The sequence below is a fragment of the Bidens hawaiensis genome, unplaced genomic scaffold (assembly GCF_021521415.1).
Source record: "Bidens hawaiensis isolate Kalapana, Puna unplaced genomic scaffold, B.hawaiensis_p1.1 tig00018403_1, whole genome shotgun sequence".
NCBI lineage: Eukaryota > Viridiplantae > Streptophyta > Magnoliopsida > Asterales > Asteraceae > Bidens > Bidens hawaiensis.
The window spans coordinates 248,787-266,359 of record NW_027492774.1 but is presented as its reverse complement, the minus strand read 5'-3'; positions in this window follow the sequence as shown (position 1 = coordinate 266,359).

Genomic DNA, 17,573 nt, shown 5'->3' with positions numbered 1-17,573 from the left:
AATTTTTTCATTCGGTTTATATGTTATAACCAAATAGATAAAAGAATATGTAGTTTGCGAAAGTGTGTGTGCGTGTGTATGTATCTTATACGAGGTAAGATATGTATACAACACGTGGCATGGGTGATTATCATAAAACTTTATTAGAATAGATAGATACTGATGCTTATAAAGAAAAGTATATATATAGAAAAACTTTTGTATTTTTCAATTTATCAAATGTTCAAAACTATGTTTTAATTTGGAATATTTGATTTTAATAATCCCTATTGAATGGTATTAGCCGATAATAATCCCTATTCATTTTATCGCCACTGGCGGTCCCAAATTCAAAAAAGTTGGCCCCCAATGGTCCCCCGTTAAATATGACTTAACGGCGTTAAAGTTTTTTCTGAATTTCAAACCAATGTTTTAGGGCTTTTAATCGTTTGGAGGATACGAGTCGATTGGTGTAAACCTTACTTCGAAACAGTGCTTCAAAATGTCGAATCAATGGTTCAACTCGGGTGTTTAAACTTACAATTAACCAAAATCAAGTCGTTTGGATCATTGTTTGGAGCTAAGTTTTATATCATTCGACTCGTATCCTCCTAACGATCAAAAGCCCTAAAACATTGGTTTGAAATTCAGGAAAAACTATAACGTCGTTAAGTCATATTTAACGGGGGACCATTGGGGGCCAACTTTTTTGAACTTGGAACCGCCGGTGACAATAAAATGAATATGGATTATTATCGGCCAATACCATTCAACAGGGATTATTAAAATCCAATATTCCTTTTAATTTTGTTTGAATTTTGTCGTCATATGTATTATTTTATTTTTTATAAAATGATACGCGTGTAAAATATAAAATTCAAGGGAATGAAAATGTATGTTGAGAGCGACATTTCAATGAACATAAAGACTAAAGAGTATAATAATAATTGTAGAGACTTTGTAGTAGAGAAAAATAAAAATATCGCTAGCAACAAAGAAAAATAAAAAAACAACCAAAACAAAATTTACACCACAAGTTTTGATATAACGTCCTTTAATAACTTATTTATAAACGACACGTTATTTAATAACTTATTTATAAACGACAACTTTTATAGAAACTGGAATTGGCTATTATAGAATAATATAATATTCTCACAATATTCCCTCCTGAATTTTGCTCCTAAATATGTAAATATGTAAATTATTAGGCTATTCCAATGTAATCGTAGAATTCAAGCTTTTGTTAGACCTTGGAGAAGGGTTTGGCAAAGAAAGTGCACCTCGTGCATACGAACTAAAGCAACTGATCTCTAACACTAAACAAGACGGAATGACGGTTTCGGCCTATTTCACAAAACTGCGTGGGTTGTGGGATGAAACACAATCATTTCTTCCTACTCCTACATGTGGCCTTGGGAAGGCACTTAATGATCTCCAAGGAAAGGAACAACTCTATGGGTTTGGACAAGGAATACTCGATCATTAGGACCCAGATCCTCGCCATGAATCCGACACCATCCTTGAGGAACGCCTACCGCCTTGTCTCTGATGACGAACAACAAAGGATCATAACGACCTGTTGAAGCAGCGGCCTTCAAGGCTGATGTAAACCGCAACGCGGGTTCTAACAAAGCGATGCAGAAGGACGGGAAATCAATTGCCCACTGTGATTTTTGTGGTAGGGACGGGCACGCTCGCAATGGGTGTTTCAAACTAGTCGGTTATCCGGAATGGTGGCCGGGGAAGAACAACAAGCGCGAGAAAGTGAAGCCGAAGGCAGCCTCTGTAGAAGTTGAAACCGGGCCTATTTCAGGTCTAACTAAAGAACAATATGAGCAATTCCTAAAGTTTTTTGCTCCAGAAAATAAGTCGACACAGGAATGCGGGTCATGTACAGCCAACATGGCAGGTAAACTCCATCATCATAATAAATGGCTTGTTGATTCAGGATGTACAGAACACATAACCCATAGAGCAGATTTGCTTGAAGAAAAGACTGTCTCCATTAACGAAACGCCCGTAACCATTCCAAATGGAGAGACTATACCTGTTGAAGGAAGAGACAATCACACTTTGTCTAATGGAGTAAAAGTGAAAGGGGGTTTGCATGTTCCAAAATTCACTTGTCAGTTAGCAAACTTTCAAATGATTTAAAGTGTGCAGTAACCTTTTTTCCTGAATTCTTTGTTATGCAGGGCTTGCGTTCGAGGAAGTTGATTGGAGCGGGTAGATGCAAAGATGGTCTATATGAGATGGGGATGTTTGGAAGAAGAAAGGCAATGATGGCAACAGGCAGTTTGTGGCACAAGAGGTTAGGGCATGCTGGTGATGAGAAACTATCCCAAATAAGTTTTCTTAGTAATTTTTCTTTCCAAGACAATAATGGTATTTGTGATTCTTGTGTTAAGTCTAAAATGACAAGACAACCCTTTCCTATCAGCACGACGAAAACGAGTGCTTGTTTTGATTTATTACATTGCGACATATGGGGAAAGTATCGAACGCCTTCGTTTTCAAAAGCAAACTATTTTTTAACAATAGTTGATGATTACAGTAGGGCGGTTTTGGTTTTTCTCCTCAAGCACAAGTATGATGCGAGTACATGTTTGATTGATTTTCATAAAATGAGATGCGACAACGGTGGAGAATTTACCTCAAATAAAATGTTAAGTTTTTATGCCGAAGAAGGAATCATATTGGAAACAACGTGTCCACACACTTCACCACAAAACGGAGTGGTGGAACGAAAGCACCGACACTTACTCGAAACGGCTCGAACCCTCAAAATTGAAGCGAATCTTCCAATAAGGTTTTGGGGTGAATGCATCCTAACTGCAACCTACATTATCAATAGATTGCCCTCTAAGGTGATTAAAGATAAAACGCCATATGAATTATTGTATGATCAAAAGCCGAGTTATGATCATATGAGAATTCTTGGGTGTTTGGCTTATTATCGGAGTACCGAGACCAAAGGTGACAAATTTGAAATCAGAGGAAGACCAGGTGTGTTCATGGGTTATCCAAGTGGCACAAAGGGATATAAAATTTATGATCCCAATCATGACAAAATTATTGTGTCTAGAGATGTAAGATTCGCCGAAAACATGTTTCCATTTGCAACAAAAATTATAGAAATGGAACCAAAAGAAGAAGATGTTTTTCGTTATCCTTTTGTTGAAGAAGAAATGTTAGATGGAGCCAAGCCTCATGAAACATGAGAAGAGCAAAATGATATAGAAGACTTGGGCCATGACAAGATACATAACTACCTGGGGGAACTTGAATTGAGTGAATTAAATGACTTGGGCAACCCACTTGATAACTCTCAAGACCCACTAGAAAGTAATGTCTCCATTGGACCTTTGGAATCCAGTGTGAATGAAGAAACAAATATCCAAAATGAGAACAGTGGACCGATTAGAGAGAAACGCAACAAGTCAAGACCCGCACACCTTAATGATTATGACGTCCAACTTCCCCCTTCCATAGACCATGCACGTCCCGCTTCCGATCAACAATCCTCAACGGTATACCCCATAGCAAACTTTGTTTCTTATGAAAAGTTTTCTAACTCACACAAAGCATTTTTGGCGGCCATCACTTCCAACGATGAGCCGAAAAATTTTAAACAAGCTATGCAGGATCAAAATTGGAGAGATGCAATGCAAAGGGAGATAAAAGCACTTGAAGAAAACGGCACTTGGATCATAGAAGAATTGCCGGATGGAAAAAGAACTATAGACTCAAAATGGGTTTATAAGATTAAGTACAAACCAAATGGCGAAATAGAGAGGTACAAGGCAAGGCTCGTGGCGAAGGGATTCACGCAAATGGAAGGTATCGATTATCATGAAACTTTTGCACCAGTGGCTAAGTTAGTCACGGTTAGAAGTTTACTCGCTATTGCTGTTAAGAAAGAATGGATTATTCATCAACTAGATGTTAATAATGCATTTTTGCATGGGGATTTGCACGAAGAAGTTTATATGAAGATCTCATAGGGTTATGATAAAGGGGGAGGAAAGAAAGTGTGTAGGCTGAGAAAGTCATTGTATGGTTTGAAACAAGCTTCGAGAAACTGGTATAAAAATTTACATCAGTTTTACTCGAACTTGGGTTCAAACAATCCTTTGCGGATCACTCACTTTTTACCTATAAGAAAGGAAAGGTGTCTGTTAGTGTTCTCATTTATGTTGATGACATTATCATAGTGGGAAATGACCAAAAAAAAATACAGGAGACAAAAACCTACCTTGATAAAAGATTTAGTATCAAGGGCCTTGGCCCCCTAAAATACTTCCTCGGAATCGAAGCTGCTCGAACGAAAGACGGGTTAGTACTTAGCCAACGAAAATACACTCTAGATATTTTGGAGGATAGTGGGATGCTAGGGTGTAAACCGAGCTCGTTCCCGATGGAACAGAACCTAAAACTCGAGGTTGATGGTGAAGGCGTACGTGTAGATGCTAGTATGTATTGACGGTTAGTAGGAAGGTTGCTCTATCTCCAGGCCACGGGACCGGATATCACGTACCCGGTAAATGTCCTAAGCCAATTTGTGTCCGACCCTCGCCAAAGCCATTTGGATGCAGTCATGCGGGTACTACGATACTTAAAGGCAACGCCAGGACAAGGCATTTTCTTTCCTAAAGATGGAGGAACAAACTTGGTCACATATTGTGATGTTGACTGGTTAGGATGCCCCTTTACAAGAAGATCACGAATCAGGTATGTTCTTCTCTTGGGGGGTGCTCCCGTCTCTTGGAAATCAAAGAAACAATCGGTTGTTTCTCGCTCCTCAGCCGAAGCAGAATACCGGGCTATGGCAACCACCACTAGTGAGATTTTATGGATGCGATGGCTCTTAAAAGGTCTTGAAGCCGAGCAAAATGGATCCACGCCACTTTATTGTGACAACCAAGCGGCCCGACACATAGCTAATAATCCGGTTTTCCATGAGCGGACGATTGAAACAAAGATGCAAATAGCTGACCTTTTCACTAAACCGTTAGGAGCACGGCAACTTGATCTTTTACTTGACAAGCTGGGCATGCGAAATCTGCACACTCCAGCTTGCGGGGGAGTATAGAATAATATAATATTCTCACAATATTCCCTCCTGATTTTTCTCACAATCACGTGATATATGGAATGCATGATTTGCTCCTAAAATAGTGGCTACCATCTTTATGTAAATTTTATGCGTATTTAGGCTATTCCAATGTAATCGTAGAATTCAAGCTTTTGTGTAAAAACTCTCTGAACCAACTTCTATAGCTATACTGTTTAGTTTTCTTTTTGGCTTTACTTGCATTGTTTAGTTTTATTTTCTTCTTTACTAAAATAAATAGTGTTATTAATACTTAATAGGGCTTGTCTGGTTATTATAAAGGAAGTTAATAGTTTGAAGATTCATATTTGTAGGAGTTCATATGGTATATTACAAATAGCATTGTTAACCCTTTGTTAATTTATAAAAAAGACATTAAACACATTTAAAAAAGACAAGCACAGTGGTGGAAGACTTGGGTTATTCATTTTGAATCATTGTCTCACTTTGTTATATTATGACTATGAAGTATTTGAGTTAAACCTTACAAGGTTGTCAATTTGGATCCCGTTCCCACCGGGGTTTTTGTCCCACCATGCATTACGTCAAAGATTTCTGCTTTTGTGGCGACATAACGACTGACAAGTGGTAACCGGTTGTATGTTTTTTCTGGGGAAAGGCCCAAGCCAAAGTCTGATATCAGCATGAGCCCGCTTAAGACAACAAAGTCTCATCAAAGTGAAGCAACAAAGTTCTCTAAATTTGAGAAATACAGTGGCCTAACATGCCAAGTGCTAACACACAAAAAAGTCGATCGTTCCAAAACGTAACGACATGTTTACATTCTTTTTTCTTAAATACTTAGATTCAAGATTTTCCTTAACTACAAACTATACTACTTCTAAACAATTAGATTAAGCTAAACTATTTTTAACGACAAACTATCATACGCCTAAACAATATTACACAGAAACAAAAACACGAGCATTACAAGAAAATAAAGCACTCCAAGGAAACAAGAGGGTTTTCTAACGACTCACTCGCCAGCAATTCCACCTCCGGCGACACACCACCGTCACCGACCACTTTCACCGTACTCTTTCCTCCACTCTCCACCGCCTTCACCGGCAACACTTCCCGACGTTGACGTCTTTCTCGACCCACCGCCGGCGACCTCGACCTCCGGCCGTCATTAGTTGTCCCCACATTCCGGCATTGTGGTGCATTCATCTCCGTCCGGCGTTTTATCTCCGGTGCCGGAGCCATTTGCTTTCTATTCAAAGGTTTAGGCCTACTACCTCTTTCCTTCCTTACAAGTTCGCCGGAATATCCTGTCACACGTTTTCCGGCCACCCTCTTCGCCGGCGGTGACTTGGTCTTCACCTTCTGTGTAACTTCACCGTCTTCTGCCACCGTGGCAGTCGTTGCAGCAGAGAAGCTTTCACTGTAACTGTAACTGTAGCTACATGTTTCCGAAACCTCGGACACATTTTCTTGGAGTTCGATGGTTTGAGGTTTGTGTTCCTGCGAGTGAAGTAGAGTTTGAGGGGGTTGTGGTTTGGGGAGTAGTATGGGGGTTTCGGACAGAACTTCTTTAACTGTTTCTTCTTCGAATGGCGGCGGTGGTGTAGGTGGTGGTGGTTGTTTAGGTGCATGATGGTGGTTGGTGGCGGTGGTGGTTAAACAGCAACCCATTGGGAGGTGGGTAAGTGTAAAGTTGAACTTGGGGATGATGAATGGTTATAGATGGATAGTTGCATTAATGGAAGCTTTTTAGGTGTAAAGTAAAAGGGGGTGTTTTTGTTTGTTTGTTTGTTTGTTATTTATCAAAAGATTTTATTTATAAATATGTTTTTTGGAATATTATAAGAAAATCAACAAAGTCAAATTTGTTTTATGTTGGATTATAAGTTTAGTTATATCATATATGGAGAAAAGACGCATCTATACCTATAACATAGGTGATCCCAAAGTCATGTATAATTTTCTTGTTCATCTATCATAGTTGTATCATAAATGATTTGGCAAGTGCGAGTATTTCACTCATGTAATGTTCGAAATTTTGTTTCGGGTGATAGTTAACTGGCAAATATTCATTGTTTACGTAATTATGATTCATGTATGCTTTGATCTTGTATCATATAAAACTTCCCTTTAATATACAAGCATAAATTAAGAGGATAATCTCGCTATTTAAACCATATATGTTAAAAATACGTATAAGGAGAGGTTGTGGTGTATGGAGGGGGTTGTTAGGCTATTCACTTAGGTGGTGAGGGGCTTTAAAGCCCCAAACTATAATGTCTTTTAGGGCTGGCATATCGTGTATACCCGTACACGATAAGACACGAACACGAAATGGGTATACCTGTACACGACACGAAAACTTATCGTGTACCTGTAACCCAAACACGAACACGAACCTGTTAATACCTGGTATACACGATAGTACACGGTAATAGTTGTTTAGAAACACATATTTGACAACCTTTTTAACGAAACAAAAGTCGACGAAAGTTCATAAAAGTCTTAATATAATATATGAAAGTCGACGGGTGGAGTCCGGAGAGAGTATGGCCACGACGGGTGATGGCCAGCGTGAGAGGGAAGGCCGGTGAAGGATTTCGGGTGATGGCCGGCGTGAGAGGGAGGATGGATGTTGAGACTTGAAAGACAGACGGCTGTAAGAAACTAAGAATGAATTAGGGTTAGGGATAAATGGATAGTGGGATATAATATAAGTTATAACTATATATATTTTATATATATTTATTTAATTTTATAAATAACTAGGTATTAACAATTACCTAACAGGTAAACATGTATTATACCTGTTTAGACACGAAAATTAACAGGTAATTTCGTTTCTACCTGTTTAGTACACGAAACATGTTAAGGTCTTACCTGTTACCTGTTAAAGTCGTGTAGGTACGTGTCGTGTATTCGTGTCTCGTGTATAAATTGCAGTGCTAATGTCTTTCTATCGTTTAACCCCCCGAGGGGCTTTAAACCTTTTTTTTATATAAAACAAAAAAAAACACTATAAAATAAAAATATAATTATAGAAAAAACTAAATTAAACAAGTTTAAAGAAGATGAGTCGGAAGATATAATTTTGAAGAAAATTTTATAAGTTTAAAGAAGTGAATAAGATGTTTGTAGAAATTGAGTGAAAATTTTATAATTTAAGAGTTTTTTTTAATATTTAAAATGGTCATATGACCGCTAAACATGGAGGAGGGCCCACAAATACACCCCATAGAGCTAGTATTAGTGAGACACAACCCCCCCCCCCCCCAACCCGGGGGGGGGGGGGGGGGCTCCTAAGATAGCGCCTCTCGTCGGTGTTCAAATCCAAAGCCGCCTTAACCCCGTCCATAGCGAACCACCTTAGAGAGTTCTAAGTTCCAACTTTTAAAACATACAATTTGATGTTGACCTTGACTTTTGACTACTCTTAAATTAAGGTAACAAAAAGTTTTTGCATGTACAAATTGCCGTCCCGTCATTGGCCATAGTTGATGATGACTCAACATACCATGCCTATTGCGCTTATGGTACATGGCTAGTATCTTTGGTTCTAGCCTCCTCTAAAACCGTGTTAGACACTATATATCTCAGCCGAACATATCCTTAGAATGTGGTGGTGTAGAATTTGATTCATAGGCAAATGGTGAGTTACTGGATTTGTGCCATGGTCCAAAATATTTTCCAGACTAGCTCAAGTGTTGTTAGCTAGGCTCAGGTTGTTGAAGTTGTCCAAACTTGGGAGATTGGCCTTCTTAAATAGTGAGGATGGTAAGTTGTGAGGTGTCCTTTGGTTTGAAACATGGATCTAAGAAGTTTGGATAAGGGCTAGAGAAGGTGTCAAGGAAGTAATCACCTTATTTTGTTTTTTCGTTTTAGATGCACGTAGACTCTTTGTTCCTAACTAGTGTTCTAGTCTTATGGTTTTATATTCGGTGGTTCAACGGGTAATATGGTGAGAGGTCATGGGCTCATGGGGTAGCTTGATGTGTCACAATTAATCCCTTTGATCACTTTCTGACTCTTACCATTGTTACAAATAAGGAAGAAGTCAACCTTAAGCGGCCTACAAGCCTACTCAATATGGTGAAGACCTTAGACTAATCCCATTGTCAAACGAAATGTTCAGTCGGTTTACCAGTTGGATAAAAAGACAAATGAAATTTGAGAGGCAGGTCACAACCCATTTTTAACCCGGTCAGCGAAGAAACCAAGTTTAGGCATCTGTTTAATTAATTGGGTTGTTTAATTAATTGGGCCAATAGATTATTGGCAACTCTCCATATATTTATCTTAATTTATTACAAAACTAATTTTACATAAAAAAATGATTTTTTTGTCTAATAATTTGTAATATTAAATTCATTTACAAAATCTAAAACCATAGACATGTTTAGTTTTTTTTATGAACATTTAGATGTTTGTTTTATAATAAAACGGAGTTCTTAAAAAAAAGTATTTTTGAAGCATGGTATCAGTCAAATACTATTGGTTCGTAAAATTATTATGTTAACATTTTATTTTATTATGTATATTTTATATATTAACAAACTATATTTATTTAATAAAGAAAATTGGTTTGAGTTGGGTTGAGTTGTGAATGAGAGTGAAAATATAAATTGGATTGGATTGGATTGGATTGGATTGGATTGGATTGGGTTGGGTTGGGTTGGGTTGGGTTGGGTTGTTTAGATGAAAGATAGAGAAACTAATTTTTTAATGTTAGGTTAGGTTGTAAACGAGGATGGTCATGCCTTAGGGTGTTAGAACAAAAAGATCTCATTTATCAAAAATTTGCTCATGTCTTGTCAAAAACATATAAATAAATGCAAATTAAACGGGTTGTGACTTGTGAGGATCAGTTCGACCTATAGAGAACAATAAACAAAATGTTTATGTTAGTCGTTTGGCGGAATCAACCTTAACGATATCACTCAAACTCTCAAAAGGAATTATAAAATAGTTAACTTAAAAAGTAATAACAGCGATTACAGTTCATTTAGAGCCACATTTTAAGGATGAGATTTTTCTCGAATACCTAAGCTCGTACATGTCCTGTCTATTCGGTCTAGATACCGACATCAAGATTTTAGAGTTTTGATATTTGCTACTAACTACTCACGGGTACCGGTACGGGTATCTTGGTACTGGGTACCCGTTTGAAACATGTAGGTTTTTTTAGTATTTGCAAGCTATCACAGCCCCCGAACCCATACCCCGGGAGGGGAGCCGTGAACGCAAGTGGTGGTATCGGTGTTTATTAATTAGCAGCGGAAAAAAATTCATCAGGACCGTAGTTAGGAAAAATTATCAGAGTGTAAAACACCATGATTTTCATCTGGTTGGATAAAATCCATTTATATCCTTACAAATGTTTTATAGGGATAATCCTTATTATACAAAAACATGTTTCTTTATTCTGGTGATAAGTCACTTATTTAAGCTGGAAGGCCCGCAGGCACAATTCCTTTATCTTTATCATCTCACCTGAAACATGTTTTAAAATATTTGATCAGCGGGAAATACTGGTGAGTACATTCATTTATAATGGCATATATACAATTACAGCATTAAGATGTTTTTACATCTGCTTGCTTACAAATTACCGAAAGGTACTTTTCACTCGATCGTATCTATGACTGTGGTCATATTACTTATTGGCTAACACTTGTCCAATAAGTAACGTGTAATAGCCTAGTAGGCAAGCCTTGTATACAAAACCCCACAATACCAGTAGTAACCATCCCGTAAGTCTACGGAGACTTAATCACTGTAATGTATTTAATATACTTTAAAAATATATTTGAAAACATTTAGATCATCTGCCATGAGTTTTATAGGTTTTGAAATCATCATGACAGTTTCGGAAAAACAGTTGTCTCACGCAAATATGAGTGGTACAAAAACTCGAATGTCTCACCTTGCAAGTTTACGGCTTATGAGCTTCCTGGTATTAAGCACCTAGGTTAAATACCATGTAGTATTGCTAAGTTAATATAAACCCATAATCATAACGATAATCACGAGATTAGAAACTTTACACGATAGAACAATGTCTTACTTGTTCAGGTAGAGATTTTGGATTCGTGTATAAAATATTTCTTTCGATCGGATAGGATATCGTTACGACCACTAGAGTATTATACCAACATTCTGAAGAAAATTTGAGAGAGAAAGAAAGTTATAAGCAAGGAATGAAGGCTGATTTTGCCCCCCTTTTATAGCTGATTTTCTGACTCCGTCAAGCACGGTGACCCATCGCTGACTCTGTTTCTCAATTATATTTTTCTTAGATCCTCCAACCTTATTAGTTTTGTTTACTTTCTCTCACTTACGTCTTAAATCTCTTATGTAATATATATATTGAAAGTTGGCGGTGAGTGTGTTATATAGACCGACTTCACTAGCCTTTTGTTTGATGTATGTGAATATCAATCATAAAACGTGGCAGTAATAATATATATGGTTGATATCAATTCCTTCAACATGAAGACTTGCTTAATTATTATTATTATTATTTTTTTTTTCTACTCCTTTCAGTTGGGTGACAAAATGAACATATAGATTTATTATGGTATTAAATTACTAACTCTATTATATTTGGTGGCTTGGTGTTACGCCATCTTTGTTTATATTTATATATAGACATGTATTTTTTTTTTCATTTCTAACTTACTTGTCATATACATATAATAACAATAATTGTGAACGTTCGGTTATGCGTCTCACATGTTAAAAGTAAACTCTTTTGTTAAAAGCTCTAGTTATAATATTCGAATACCACCTAAAAATAACTCATTTGTAGCGTATATTTACTCTCACTTTTTATGTCAGTTATTACCTTTTGTCACTTTGATTTTTAAAAGTTGACATTTTTGTTTTGAAATTTTGACGGTTGTTATATCCTCCCCACCTTTATTAAAATCTCGTCCTCGAGATTTGTTATTCGAGAAATATTTATCTTTGCAATACTAGTGATTTTTATCAGTGATCTTGGCTTGGGTATAACTTTATATTGTTTTGTTTTGACTTTGTTTATTTTAGAAATCATTTTATTAGTTCTTGGATTTCAGATGTATTCTTGTTTATTCCATAAATGTGTATGCTATATATATATATATATATATATATATATATATATACATTTATATCATGATGTATGGGAAATTTTGAACCGTCGCTTCTCTTTTGTTTTGAACGAAAGATGTAGAATTAGAATAGAAAAAGATTTCGGTTATTGAGATAGCTTGAACTTGATTCATAACAAAACCCAAACACGTGATCCGGTTATTCTTGGATACAAATGTATGTTTCTGGAGCAGCGAATCATTTTTATTTTCTTGTGCAGTTGTGTATATATTAAATGAAAGGTTTTTTTTTTTTTTTTTCGTGTGTGTAAAAGATTCTTATGAATGTGGATGATCAAACGTTACCTTTTATGCATCAAATTAAAAAGGAAAATGCCTTTATCAATTTGAAGATTCAATTTGAAAAAAAAACACTATCAAAACATCTGTATTTTAAATTAATTAGATTAATATTAATGTAATCCAAATAATAATAAGTTAAAGGCGTAATAGCTTTATTTTACTAGTTCTAATTGTAAGTACATAATAGTATTTATTATTTGAATTGAGTATGTTCTTAATTTTTATAGATAAACTTGTCTATTGTTTATAATTTAATTCTAAGACTTTTTGTTAAAAAAAAATTCCAATGTTCAGGTTTTACATTAAAACTTATTCCGATTTATTATTTTTATTTATCTGATGTTATTGAAAATAATAATATCGTTCAGTTCAGTTTCGGAAATCTTTAATGCCGAGACAAACATCAAAGGTGCCAATAACTCTAGTTATATTTATATTATGAATTTGAATACACTACCCTTTATAGTTAGTAAATTGATTATTATTATTATTATTATTATTATTATTATTTTATCTTTTTTTTTACTCAATCATATGTACTTGATTTAAAGTATATTTAATTATTGAATTATGCTATAACTTGAATACTTCTTATATAGATAATTCTGATTATCTTGTTGGACCAGATTTATATTATGTAATTCGACTATTTTTTTTTTAATGATAGTTCAAAATATCATTATATAAGATAATTGCTTAATATGTTCGGTTACATAATTTAACTTTTAATCTCATTCTTATAAGATGATTGGCTAACAAATTAGCTACGTATACTAGTCCGTTTATCTTACTTAAGATTCTTAGTTATCTTTTGTTATATGTTTTAAATTCTTTTTTTTCTATATCGAATAGTTAGTTGTTTTTCTTTTCTTTCCTATACATTTATAATTTATATATTCAATATCTTCTATAGAAATGAAATATTTATATACTGTTATTTTTTATATCCTCTCTCAGCCATTTATTATTATTATTATTATTATTATTATTATTATTATTTATTTTACGTTTAAATTTTACATGATTTTTTTTAATAATAAGAATAATTCTTTTGACGAAGAATTTGATATTTTGTATCCTAACCTTTAGTAATTATGATTTGTCATATGAAAACTTTATAATTTAGATGTTGTGGGTATGACTTTTAATTATTACTATTATTATTATTATTAATATTATTTTTATAACAATTTTTTTATATCATACAATTTGTTTATTTATTATTATATAAAGTTATTCCTTAGTTCTCTTTAAAGCGCTTTGCTTCTGTTCTAAATCATTTGATTTATTTATAAAACAAATATTGAATGGAGTATTTTAACATATTCATTTATATGATTTTTTTTTATTTTTTTTAGACAAAGTATTCAATTTATTGAGTGTCTATTTTATTGGCGACATATATTACAATGTTTTTAAATTGGTTGTGCATAAGTGACCTTGAATTTATTTATTATTATTATTATTATTATTTTTTAATAAATTTTTTACTCAATCATACAAGTCAGTTTATTAATTTCACTGAATTTATTTTGTTGGATAGTGTTAAAAAAAACACTATTGATGTCTTGTTGACTGATTTTGTTTAAAAATTTCATAATGTCTAAAATATATTATACTTCGCTTTATCCGTATATAACATGATGTAATCAATAGAAAGATATCTTGTAATGATTATAAGCTTGGGGTTTCAAATGTATGTCATGTCAACTAATAATTCAGATCATAATAAGAAACGTAAATTGTTAACAATGGCTAGTTGTAATTAATTATTTACTATTCTAAACATTTACTAATGTTAACTATATTATATTTTCGATTCAGTCTTCTCTTGAACCATTTTTCTTGATTAACATTTCAGCTAATCATGCTTTATTTCTTATATCCTTTGTGTAACTTTCCCTTGTTCATTATGTTTACCAGTAATTTCGTATATCAGCTTTAGCTGATTAGCTACTGACGTATTTGTTTAATAGTTTGGAATGGTCCAATAAACCTTGGACTCAACTTTCCTTTATTTCTTAATTGAATTACTCCTTTCCATGGAGATCGTTTTGATAATACTTTATCTCAAATCTCGAATTTCTATTAGCTTGCGTAGATGATCTACATAACTCTTATAGGATCCCTTTGTTTTTTCATATTTGTAAATTTAAGCATCTGTTTCTCATATTTCTGTTCAACATACTGAAATTTGACACTTTTGTCCATAAAGTGTTTTAAATGAGGTAGCATTAATGTATAAGTGATAACCATTTTTACTAGTGGCAAATGGTTATTCCAATTTCTACTATATTTACTGCACATGCTCTTAGCATGTAATCTAATATTTGTATGATCCTTTCATTTTGACCATTAATCTTTGTATGGTATGTTATGCTTAAGTTTATTCTTGTTTCCATAGTTATCTGGAAATTCTTTCAAAAATGAGAAGTGAATTTATTATCTCGTTCTGACACTAAGGATAATAGAACTCCATAAAATGAGACAGACTTGTCTACATATAATTAAACTAATTTTTCTATTTAAAAGTTCCCATCATTGGTATACAATAAGTTGTCCTTGTTAATCTATTCATAATCACCTAGATTGTTCCATTACCTCTTCTTGCAATAGGTAATTTTAGTAACAAATCCCATTGTTATTATTTTCATATTTCTATTCTGACAAATCTAATTGTTGAAGTAATCCTAATGGCTTTTGATGTTAAGTTTTACACTTGCGAACAAGTTGAACATGTTGATACTTAACTTGCCAATAGATTTTCTTCCATCCTAATACATCTTATTTCTTTAGGACGTATCGTATATTTGTTTCCTTGAGAATCCTTTCCCGTAGATTTCTTTGGGTAAATATCCAGATTCTTCTTTTCCTGGAATTTCCAAATTCCATCACTTTCTATTTCTATTTCTTTTAATCCTTTAGTATCTTTAGTAGTAGCTACCTCATGAATGTTTCTTAATTACTCTATTAAATCAATCTGCAAATTCTGCAGATTTAGTTTAAGAGTATACACTTGTTTTGATTTTTTTTTTTATTTATTTTTTTTATGCTTACTGCTTTAAGCATTTGCCACCATATTAAGCTAATGATACTAAATTTTATACTTGCTAGAGATTAGTTGGGTTTATTTCAACTTAAGAAATGGGTTGTTTGGAGTTTAAGGGTTGACAAGGTGCATATGGATTTTTATCATAATATGAAACTGTCAATCATTTATTCATCATTCTTCTAACCGGCATGTGGTTGATTGTTTGTCGGGAAAAATATTAACTTCTTGGTTTTTAACTTTTTGATTGTGGGCTGGAGGGTTGATAGATGTCCCTTCGTTGCTATTATTGATTGCTTATTGGAATATTTCGTACTCATCTAGACATTTATTTATCTTCTTTAATATGGGTTTCTATGTAGCTCCATGTGGTTGTGAGTTGTGGTTATGGCTGTAGTTGTGTTACACAAATTTCTTGTCTCTTTCTCATTTTCTTTTTCTTAGCTATTCTAAGTATTTTCTTTTCTTTTATGGTTGTTTTTGAAGGTGTTTGATTTTGAAATACCATGGGTTCATTTGTGTTTCTTTAATTTCTATCTGTTGAGTTTACTATTTCCATACTCATGTTGGAAATGAATAGATTTTTGGAATACTTCTATTAAGTTATTTAAGCTATTAATTAAAACTAATAACGATATCCGAAAGGTACTTTTCACTCGACCGTATCTATAACTGTGTTCATATTACTTATTGGATAACACTTGTCCAATAAGTAACGTGTAATAGCCTAGTAGGCAAGCCTTGTATACAAAACCCCACAATACCAGTAGTAACCATCCCGTAAGTCTACAGAGACTTAATCACTGTAATGTATTTAATATACTTTAAAAATATATTTGAAAACATTTAGATCATTTGCCATGAGTTTTATAGGTTTTGAAATCATCATGACAGTTTCGGAAAAACAGTTGTCTCACGCAAATGTGAGTGGTACAAAAACTCGAATGTCTCACCTTGCAAGTTTACGGCTTATGAGCTTCCTGATATTAAGCACATAGGTTAAATACTATGTAGTATTGCTAAGTTAATATAAACCCATAATCATAACGATAATCATGAGATTAGAAACTTTACACGATAGAACAATGTCTTACCTTGTTCAGGTAGAGATTTTGGATTCGTGTATAAAATATTTCTTTCGATCGGATAGGATATCGTTACGACCACTCGGGTATTATACCAACATTCTGAAGAAAATTTGAGAGAGAAAGAAAGTTATGAGCAGGGAATGAAGGCTGATTTTGCCCCCCTTTTATAGCTGATTTTCTGACTCCGTCAAGCACGGTGACCCATCGCTGACTCTGTTTCTCAATTATATTTTTCTTAGATCCTCCAACCTTATTAGTTTTGTTTACTTTCTCTCACTTATGTCTTAAATCTCTCATGTAATATATATATTGAAAGTTGGCGGTGAGTGTGTTATATAGGCCGACTTCACTAGCCTTTTGTTTGATGTATGTGAATATCAATCATAAAACGTGGCAGTAATAATATATATGGTTGATATCAATTCCTTCAACATGAAGACTTGCTTAATTATTATTATTATTATTATTATTATTATTATTTTTTTTTTTTCTACTCCTTTTAGTTGGGTGACAAAATGAACATATAGATTTATTATGGTATTAAATTACTAACTCTATTATATTTGGTGGCTTGGTGTTACGCCATCTTTGTTTATATTTATATATAGACATGTATTTTTTTTTATTTCTAACTTACTTGTCATATACATATAATAACAATAATTGTGAACGTTTGGTTATGCGTCTCACATGTTAAAAGTTAACTCTTTTGTTAAAAGCTCTAGTTATAATATTTGAATACCACCTAAAAATAACTCGTTTGTAGCGTATATTTACTCTCACTTTTTATGTCAGTTATTACCTTTTGTCACTTTGATTTTTAAAAGTTGACATTTTCGTTTTGGAATTTTGACGGTTGTCACACAAGCACTCAACGTATCCATGCTTTATATCTTCAAGTCGTTCAAGGTTCAAAAGGGCTTTTCAAAACTTCATTTGCCTTA